Here is a 9,348-nt window from a genome sequence, read left to right as displayed (position 1 = left end):
GAAATACATAAAGGTGAAAAACAAGTTAACTATAATTTTTCCATTTAAACCTAAGCATTTTTAAAATTACATTGAATTTTCTTCCATTTTTATCATGTTTTTTGTATATATAGGAAGATAGGTGATTTATAACTTGTATATAACCTTTTAAAAATGTATTTTTTCATCATCAATACATTGTGAGTGTATTCTCATGACCTTAAATAACTTTTAGATATATACTTTATAATATTGCATTGCATGAAGAAATTATATTTAATAAGTCTCCTGTTCCTATACATTTAAGCTATTTCTATTTAGACTATTACAATAATCAAAATCCTGGGTTGGGCATCCAACTCTTGATTTTGGCTGGGGTCATAATCTCTGACTGCAGCCTCATGTCTGAGTTTAGCAGGAAGTCTGCCTGAGAGTCTCTCCCTCTGCCCTTTCCACACTCCCACATGCACCCTCTCTCCCTCTTTCTCAAATAAATAAAAATAAATCTTAAAAAAGAACAAAACTCTGTGCAACTTTTAATGGATTCATGGTTGTTATTTTAAAAAACTTAGAAGTTGAGCTAGTGTATCAAGGATCTATCTTAGGTAAAATCCTTGATAAAAGTTGTTAAATAGTCTTCCAAAAAGGCTATACTAGTTTCAATTGAGTAGTTTCAATTTGAGTAGTTTTGTATGAATTAAAAAAACATATAAACAAACAAGAGAAGTCTTATTATGGCCTCACTGAGGAAAAAGGTATTAGGTTCACTATTAAATTTTTGTATAGTTCTTAAAAGTCGTAACAGATAACAAACTAATTTGCAGAGGTATTATATGGTTTGGTATTTAAGTGAAAATCGTATTTTATTCTTTAGATTTTAAACCTGTTTCTGGGGGCACCTGGGTGGCTTAGTGGTTGAGCATCTGCCTCTGGCTCAGGGTGTGATCTCAGGGTCCTAGGATCGAGTCCCACATCAGACTCCCCACAGGGAGCCTGCTTCTCCCTCTGCCTATGTCTCTGCCTCTCTCTCTGTGTGTCTCTCATGAATAAATAAAATATTTTTTAAAAAATTCTGCTCCTTGGAGATTAAGGTTGTGTTTTGTTTTATTTTTTTTTTTCTGACTAGTACACTTAAATTACGTCTTTTCATCTAGCTAGCTGAAATGGCCTGATTTTCAAAATAAATTAGTAGCCGTTTGTGGTTTCTGTAAGAAAATGCAGGAAATAATTTAAGTTCTCTGCATTATACCAAACAAAAATATATGTTAGTTGTATATTTACAACCATTTACAACCATTTTGCTTTATAAATATTTTGAGACATAGAATCTGAATTGAAAGAACTAGGGAATGGTCAGACATCTGCATGCTTAATCTAGCATTTATCTTAGTATTAAGAATAAGAATTTATTTTTCCAAACAGCCAACGATAATGATAATGAAGCTAGGTAGTTTCAGTCCAGTGTCTCTATCTTGGATGATTTCAAGATATCCTTCTGGGGAATTTGGGGACTCATTTAAGAAAAGACATGCAGCAATCCACAAATTATTTCTGACTCTGACAAGAGTAAGTCTGCTTAAAAATATATATATATATTTATTTATTCATGAGACACACAGAGAGAGAGAGAGAGAGAGAGAGAGAGAGAGAGACAGGCAGAGGGAGAAGCAGGCTCCATGCAGGGAGCCCAACGCGGAACTCCATCCAGGGTCTCAAGGATCACGCCCTGGGCTGAAGGTGGCACTAAACCACTGAGCCACCTGGGCTGCCTAGTAAGTCTGCTTCTTGAACACAATTAGAAATAATGTATGTGACTAAAGGAGAAGTGTGATTTCCCTGTAACAAGTTGACTTTTAATAAAGAAGGTACAAAAACTTGTTTAGGTTCTAAAATGAATGAAAATAGCACATATAAACTTCTAGTCATCCTTTCAAAATAAAAATCTGGTTTTGTTCTCAAAATTTCAGGGGAACTTATTTTAAATCTCAACACGTAATTTGCAAATGTCTTACCTCCTAGTAGGTGGTATATTCATTTGGAGTTCAGGGTTTTGTGGTTATTTGTTGATTGTTGGTTTGTCTAGCTTTGTTTTTTTTTTTCATTTCTTTGTGTAAAAACTATTCAAAGTTAGGTGTGTTTTGTTTTGTTTTGTTTTGTTTTGTTTAAGAAAGGGAAGGAAAGGCACAGAGGGGGGCAAGGGAGAGGGAGAGAGTGAATCTTAAGCAGACTCCACATTCCAGCATGAAGCCTGATATGGGACTTAATCTCACAACCCTGCAATCATGACCTGAACTGAAGTCAAGAGTTGGAGGCTTGACTAAGCCTCTCAGGTACCCCAAAGTTAGTTTTCAGTGATCAGAATTGAAGCACAGTCGAATAATAAATCCACAAACTATTAAAATAATCTTCTCAATTTTAGCTATTGCTTAAGTAAAATATGAACACTGTGAATACAAGAACTCTAACAGGAAATAATCGTTTTTCTTTAGTCATAAGCAAAATGAGGCTTATTGTTCAAAATTTGCTTCAAAATACAAATGTGGTAAATGATAGAGATGGGATTAACTCTGTCTATGTACTACGGCAAGTCTGAAGTCTTGACTACAACAACAGATATTATTTAAAAAAAAGCATTATAGGGATCCCTGGGTGGTGCAGTGGTTTGGCGCCTGCCTTTGGCCCAGGGCGCGATCCTGGAGACCCAGGATCAAATCCCACATCGGTTCCCGGTGCATGGAGCCTGCTTCTCCCTCTGCCTGTGTCTCTGCCTCTTTCTCTCTCTCTGTGACTATCATAAATAAAAAAAAAATAAATAAAATTTTAAAAAAAATTAAAAAAGCATTATAAAAATTATTTTGTGAGATAACAAGACAAGAATTGCTCTAAGTTTCCAAATGACAGTACATGGAAAGAAATGAAAACAAAAATAAGAACAAGAAAATGTCAGGACATGAGTTCCATAATCTTTCCCAAAAGAGTGATCCATTTGCAAAAATTGTTAGTGGGCATTAGGATTTGAAACTGGGCTGTTTTGAGTTATGATCAAATGCTCTTCCCCTGAGCCATACCTGCAATCACAGCTTTAGTTTCTTCCCTCCTTCCTTTCTTCTTTCCGTCCCTCCCTCCCTCCTCCCTCCTTTCTTTCTTTCTTTCTTTCTTTCTTTCTTTCTTTCTTTCTTTCTTTCTTTCTTTCTTTCTTTCTTTCTTTCTTTCTTTCTTTCTTTCTTTCTTTCTTTCTTTTCTTTCTTTCTTTCTTTCTTTCTTTCTTTCTTTCTTTCTTTCTTTCTTTTCTTTCTTTTAAATTCTTAACCTTATAAATATAATAATGCCCTTAACATGCTAGAAATAAACCAATGGACTAAAAATAAGTGTGGATTTATGTTTATATGAACAATGTTGTTACACAAAATTTACCTTCATTTAATAAAAATAATTGTTTGGTAACTTTGTTTCATGAAATCATGGTAGAATATAATAATTTTTAACATTCAAATATCCCTAAACTAATCAAATGAAGGCAAGTACATTTATAAAAGTAAAATAAAAATTTCCAAGCCCTGACTAGTGATATAGCATTGAATTTCATAGAGCACCCAAAAGTTTGGAAAAAACCGTCCATCATTCCATGGAGGTATTTTATGTAGAAATATATTAACTCTAGAGCAATGGAAGGGCCACAAGCCAGGGAATACAGGCAGCTACTAGAAGAAGCTGAAAAGTCAAGGAAATACGTTTTCCCCTCAGAGCCTCCAGAGTTAATCAGCACTATTGACACCTTGACTTTAGCCCAGAGAAACTGATATTGTTATTACAATTTCCAGAATCCTCACAGAACAAATTTGTATGGTTCAAGCCATTAAATCATGGTAATTTGTTACAACCCCAATAGGAGCCTAACATAGTCTGATTCAACCATGTATTGATAAAGATCTACATTTTGATTCTAAGGGAAGAAAAGTGAATCTGTTATCACTATAACATCTTGTAAAGTCAACCTGGATTTACGGCATAAGATCCAGGGATTCCTGTTTTAAGTGCTTATCCAGAGAATTCTTTAGACAAGTGAAGAAATATATATGTACAAAAAGCTTCAAAATTTATTTATTTATTTATTTATTGTTTGAGTAGTAAATAAGAATGAACAAATGACATAGCCATAGATAGGAGAATGGATTAATAAACAATTGGTGCAGTCAAATAATCCAACAATGGATTAGAAAGGAATGATAACATCTATTCACACCAAATTGAGAATGTCTCAGAAATATATTAATTGGAAAAAGCATACCTCACATAAATACACAGTATCACCACTTTTTATAAATTTCAGGGACAAGACAAAAGCAAGATAATATTTTGTAATCCAATGTGGTGGTTTAATATGATGGTTCTCTAAGGAAAAGCAGAAGAATATGAACAGGCAGGAGCTCAGAGACACTTTCAAATCTGACAATGTGATTACTCTTAAGGAAGATAAGGGAATTCACAGATGTGATGGCTTTATTGAGGTGCCAGCTTGGCTAGGCTATAGTCCCCACTTACTCAGTTAAAAACTAATCTAGGTGTTTCTGTGGAGTCATTTTGAGATGTAGGTAAAGCCCATAATCAGGTGACTTTAAGTAAGGGAAATGATTTTGGATAAACCCAAATGAATCTATTGGAAGGCCTTAAAACCAAGGTTAAGGTTTTCTGAGAGAGAATATAGTCTCCTTATTCCTGTAGAGTTCTATTCTGTTCATTATTTTCTCTTCCCAATTACCTCCCCCCCCTTTATATGTGCTGTATTATTTTCTTACTCTATAATTTACATATAAAGATCATAGTCATTGTTTTTGGAGCAAAGTAAAAGGTTAATCTTTAAGTATGTTTCATTTTTATTTTATTTATTATTATTATTTAGATAACCAGATCATGCAAAAATGCAACCCTATTCAAAATGAAAGGCTTAATGTCACTTTGTAACAATTATTGATAGAGTAAAAGGATTACATTCCCTAAATGAATTAGAATAATCTCATAATTCTGAAAGAATATTTAGACTTATTATGTTTTAGATCCATAAAGCATTATGCAATATACCCTCCAAATAAACTCTCATCCAAAAAAAGTGGGTTTGATTTTAAAGCATTTATAATTCAGTGCCTGGCCAATCCAATTTTACTGTCCATTTAAATAAAACGTAGGAATGTGACACAAATATCTCAACTGCAAATGCACATACATATGCAGAATAAGATTTTACAAGTGGGTTTTGTCTCAAATCATTACGATGCACTTATATTTTCTGGGAGCTGCTGTGGTGCCTCAGCACTTGCCCTTCACCTGATTTCTGTCACCTGCTTTCAGGAATGGTAAACTAATGCTGGAAAATATGAGTCTGAAAGCACTCAAAGAGCTAGAATGGATCAAGCTACTGTAGTAGCTTCCAGAAAAGGAGGAGAAAAATAAGCCTGACTTATGAAAATTGCACAAATGAAAGCCACATTTTTGTAGGATGAAAAAAGCTAGATGGGTTAGTGATTTGAACTTTTGCTGACAATTACCTTCTGTAGCAGGCGAGTAGAAAGGAGAATAAGAATCTAATACTAAGAATCTCCCTTAGTATAAGGGAGATTAGGTAAAGTAACTGTCTATGTGGTGACACCAGCATCATTAATTATTAATATTAATTATTAAAAAGTCTGTCAGTGAACTCTCCTCCTTTATTTCTGTACTGAGAATTGTTAATTTTCATATCTGTGAGATGTTCATACCATAAAACACATGACTTTATTTAATTTTAATTTGACTTAAATTTCTATAATGTGATATGCCTAAATAATGAGACAACTTAATATTTCTATTTGTAAAGATCTTACTGATATATTTATAGAAGGTTTAACTTTTAGTATTTTTCTGTGTGGAAAGCAAAAAATCATATCGAGTTTCTTTTAAAGTAAAAAATTGCTGAACTAACTTAAAAATAAAATGAATAGTACTTTTAAAAAAATTATAAATCACTTCCACGGTCTCCATTAGACACATTATATAAACACTAAATTAGTCAATATTGCATGCAAAAAAAAGAAGTCTATATATTTATTCTAGGCACATGGCCATATTTTGTTCTTTTCATCTTCAATATTCCCACATGACTACAAATGATCATTTTGTTAATTTAAAGTGTTGCTATTTCCAACATTTCTCATACATTCAATAAAACAATGAGACAAGCTAGGCCAGAAACACATTACCTCTGGAAAATGATTTCAACAGCATGCAAGTTCATCAATGATGTAGTAACTAAGGTGGTTATTGAAGTTATCACTTACAACACAACAAATAGGCAAAAACATTCTAAACCGAAAATGGACTCAATGTGTAGAGAGGTAATTATCATAATAATAATATTAATAATAATATAATAAATCATACTTCACATGGAAAGGAATATATGTTTTCCATGATTTATACAGGTTGGCTGAATTTAGGTAAAGCCATTAACTTGGAAGATTAAAAGCATCATGGGTAGTGAACTATGAAATGTGGTTCTCATGAAGGCAATAGCATTGAAAAACTTTATCATAGTGAAACTAGCTCCCTTTAGAAATGCATTATAAGATTTTTAGATGACCAAACCATGTTAACTGTAAATTATCACTGCGTTTTTCTACAGGTGTTACAGTTTAACACAAATTAAAACAAACAGGATAAAAATTATTTATTTTTCTATTCTCTCTATTCTTATATACTGAGTTCAAGTTCTAGAATTATAAATTCATTATTTAGGAATTGATCAAATGCGTTCACTGTTCCCTAAAAATATCATTATACTTGCTTAAAACTTAATTTCTCACGTTATTAACTTCCATCCCTGTTGTAGATTTCTAGTATATTCAGTTTCCTCTAGTCTTCTTTTTCATGTAGTTCATCCTCTTGGTATACAACTAATAAGGAAAAAATACAACTAATCCTAGATAGCATATGTTTGGATCAGGCATAGCTCTAAACATATTACATAGACTAGTTTATTTAATGGTCACAATAATCCTGTGGGGTAGTTTACTATTATCTCTATTTCACAAAAAGAAAATTAAAATTAAAATAGAGATACTGTGTAATTCATCAAAGATCACAGCTAGTCTGAGTAAGTGGCAGATCCAGGATTTTTATTTATTTTTATTTTCTAAAATGTCAATACAAATTTAGTGTAATTTAGCTATCCAATGTTCATTCATCCACAACTCATGTCCACCCTTGGCTTTTATACAATCCTATTTTACTTCCCTTTGCAAGTGGATCATTTTGAAGCAAATGTCAGATATATTATTTAATATAGATATTTCTGTATATATGTTTGAAATATAAGGAATATTTCTTAAATATAACAAAAATACCATTGTTGAAGCTACAAATTAGCAATTATTCTTCAAAATCCAGTCAGTATTTAAATTTCCATGGTTGTACTCTTCTATTGGATTATTTGAATCAGGATCTAAACAAGGTCCGAAGTTTCCATATGATTATTATGTCTCTTAAGTTTCTTTTAATTTATAGATTATCTTGCTCTCTGATTTCTACTGGCTCTGTATTTAATACAAAAAAGCACATTTTGTTCTGTGGAGTTTTCCAAATTGTGAACTTTGCTGACTGCATCCTTGTGATAGCATTTAACATATTCCTTTGTCTTCTGTATTCCCTATAAACTGTCAGTTTCAAAGAGATTTAACGTGATTGTGTGTGTGTGTGTGTTTGTGTGTGTGTGTATTTATATTGTTTGGTTTGGTTTAAAAAACTATGCCATTGTTATTGAGCCAGAGTCTGAACTCAGTCTGACGCCAGAGGCTGTGCTCTTAATTATTCTACTACATGCCCTCATGAACATATGTTCTTTCCATTCATGGCTTGGCTGTCCCCACCTCTGAGAAGCCTTCCATGATACCACGGGCTATCACAGAAACTTAGTCCTCCACTGCTCATAATAGGATATTTACTTTGTATGTAATATTTTTGTAGAATGTATCATATCTGGAGAGTTTGAATTTCTTTGTGTATCTTATCAGTAATGTTTTGATACAAAGTGATATGTTTTCATCACCTTTGTATATCTGGTGTCTAGCCATTATCTGAGGTATAAGGAGAGAGTATAATAAATATTTACGGGGGAATTGTGTAAAGGAATGAATGAGTATAAGATTGACAGAAATGGAGATGCTTAGAAACCACATAGAACCTAGGCAAAGAGGGATTGAGGCTATAGGTTAAATGTTACCATTTTAAAGCATTGGCTACAGAAAAACCCAGGATTCCAATCCAGAAAGCCCAGCAAGTCATCATGCATCTTTGACGTGTTAAAAGAAAAGAACAAAGTAAAAGCTGACAGGTTTCTTTTATTGTAAATAATAGAAAACAGCTTTAGAGAATTTAAGAAATAGGAAATACAAATACAGAGCCCTAAGAAGTATCATCAGGGCAGGGATAGCACTTTCGGAAATGGGAAGGTATAGAGCTGAGAGACAGGAGTGCCAAGAGCGTTTACAGAGGAATAAAGTCCCAGGTTCTACCTTTTGTGCCACCCTGCTCATGATTCATTTTCCAGGAGGGAATCATCAAATCATAAAAACTTGTTTTCATTTCTGATCTCAGACTAGAGAAGGGCCAGCAAGCTCCCAGGCTTACAGTCTCGCTGGATTGCATCCCATGGAAAAGAGATAATTACTCTAAAGCCAAAGTCCTGCTCTTAAGAAGGAAAAATATATTTTCAAATTCCTCTACAAAATTCCCAGAACTACCAATATTTCCAAAACATTTCTGAAGTGCCTGTCTAGCTCTTGACTGTCTACAGTTGATTGATGTCTACAGACTATAGACAGCCAAGAGCTAGACAAATATGAAATTTGCTTTGATGGAATCAATAAAATGTGCAAGTGTGGTAATTGTTTCCAAAAGTCAAGTCGAAAATGCTGTAGAAGCATACAACAAGAGTAAGTAACTCAAGTTCAGTATTCAGAGAAGGCCTTCCTGAAGAATATATGTATAACCTAAATCCTGAAAGATGAGTAAGGATTGCCTAAAATGGAGTATGAGGGTGGGTAACAGGTGCACCAGGTTGAAATCATAAAACGTGCCTGATGGTCCTCAGGCAAGACGATGAGGATCTGTTACTCAACAGAGACAAGCTTAGTATAGATGTGGTGAAAAAAAGAGATTAGCTGAAAAATGCAGCAAAAGACCCAGAAAGGAGCCATCCCAGGGGAGAAACCTGTGATTTCATGTCATTTACATTCAATCCAATCCTTGGATCATTTGTAATGACACCTAAATGATAATTAAAGCACTATCATAGGGCTTTAAATAGCAATGTGGCTTTTGCACTTTACAACAATCACT

This window comes from Canis lupus, chromosome 36, assembly GCF_048164855.1.
Source record: "Canis lupus baileyi chromosome 36, mCanLup2.hap1, whole genome shotgun sequence".
Lineage (NCBI taxonomy): Eukaryota > Metazoa > Chordata > Mammalia > Carnivora > Canidae > Canis > Canis lupus.
Note: the sequence above shows the minus strand (reverse complement) of the source record.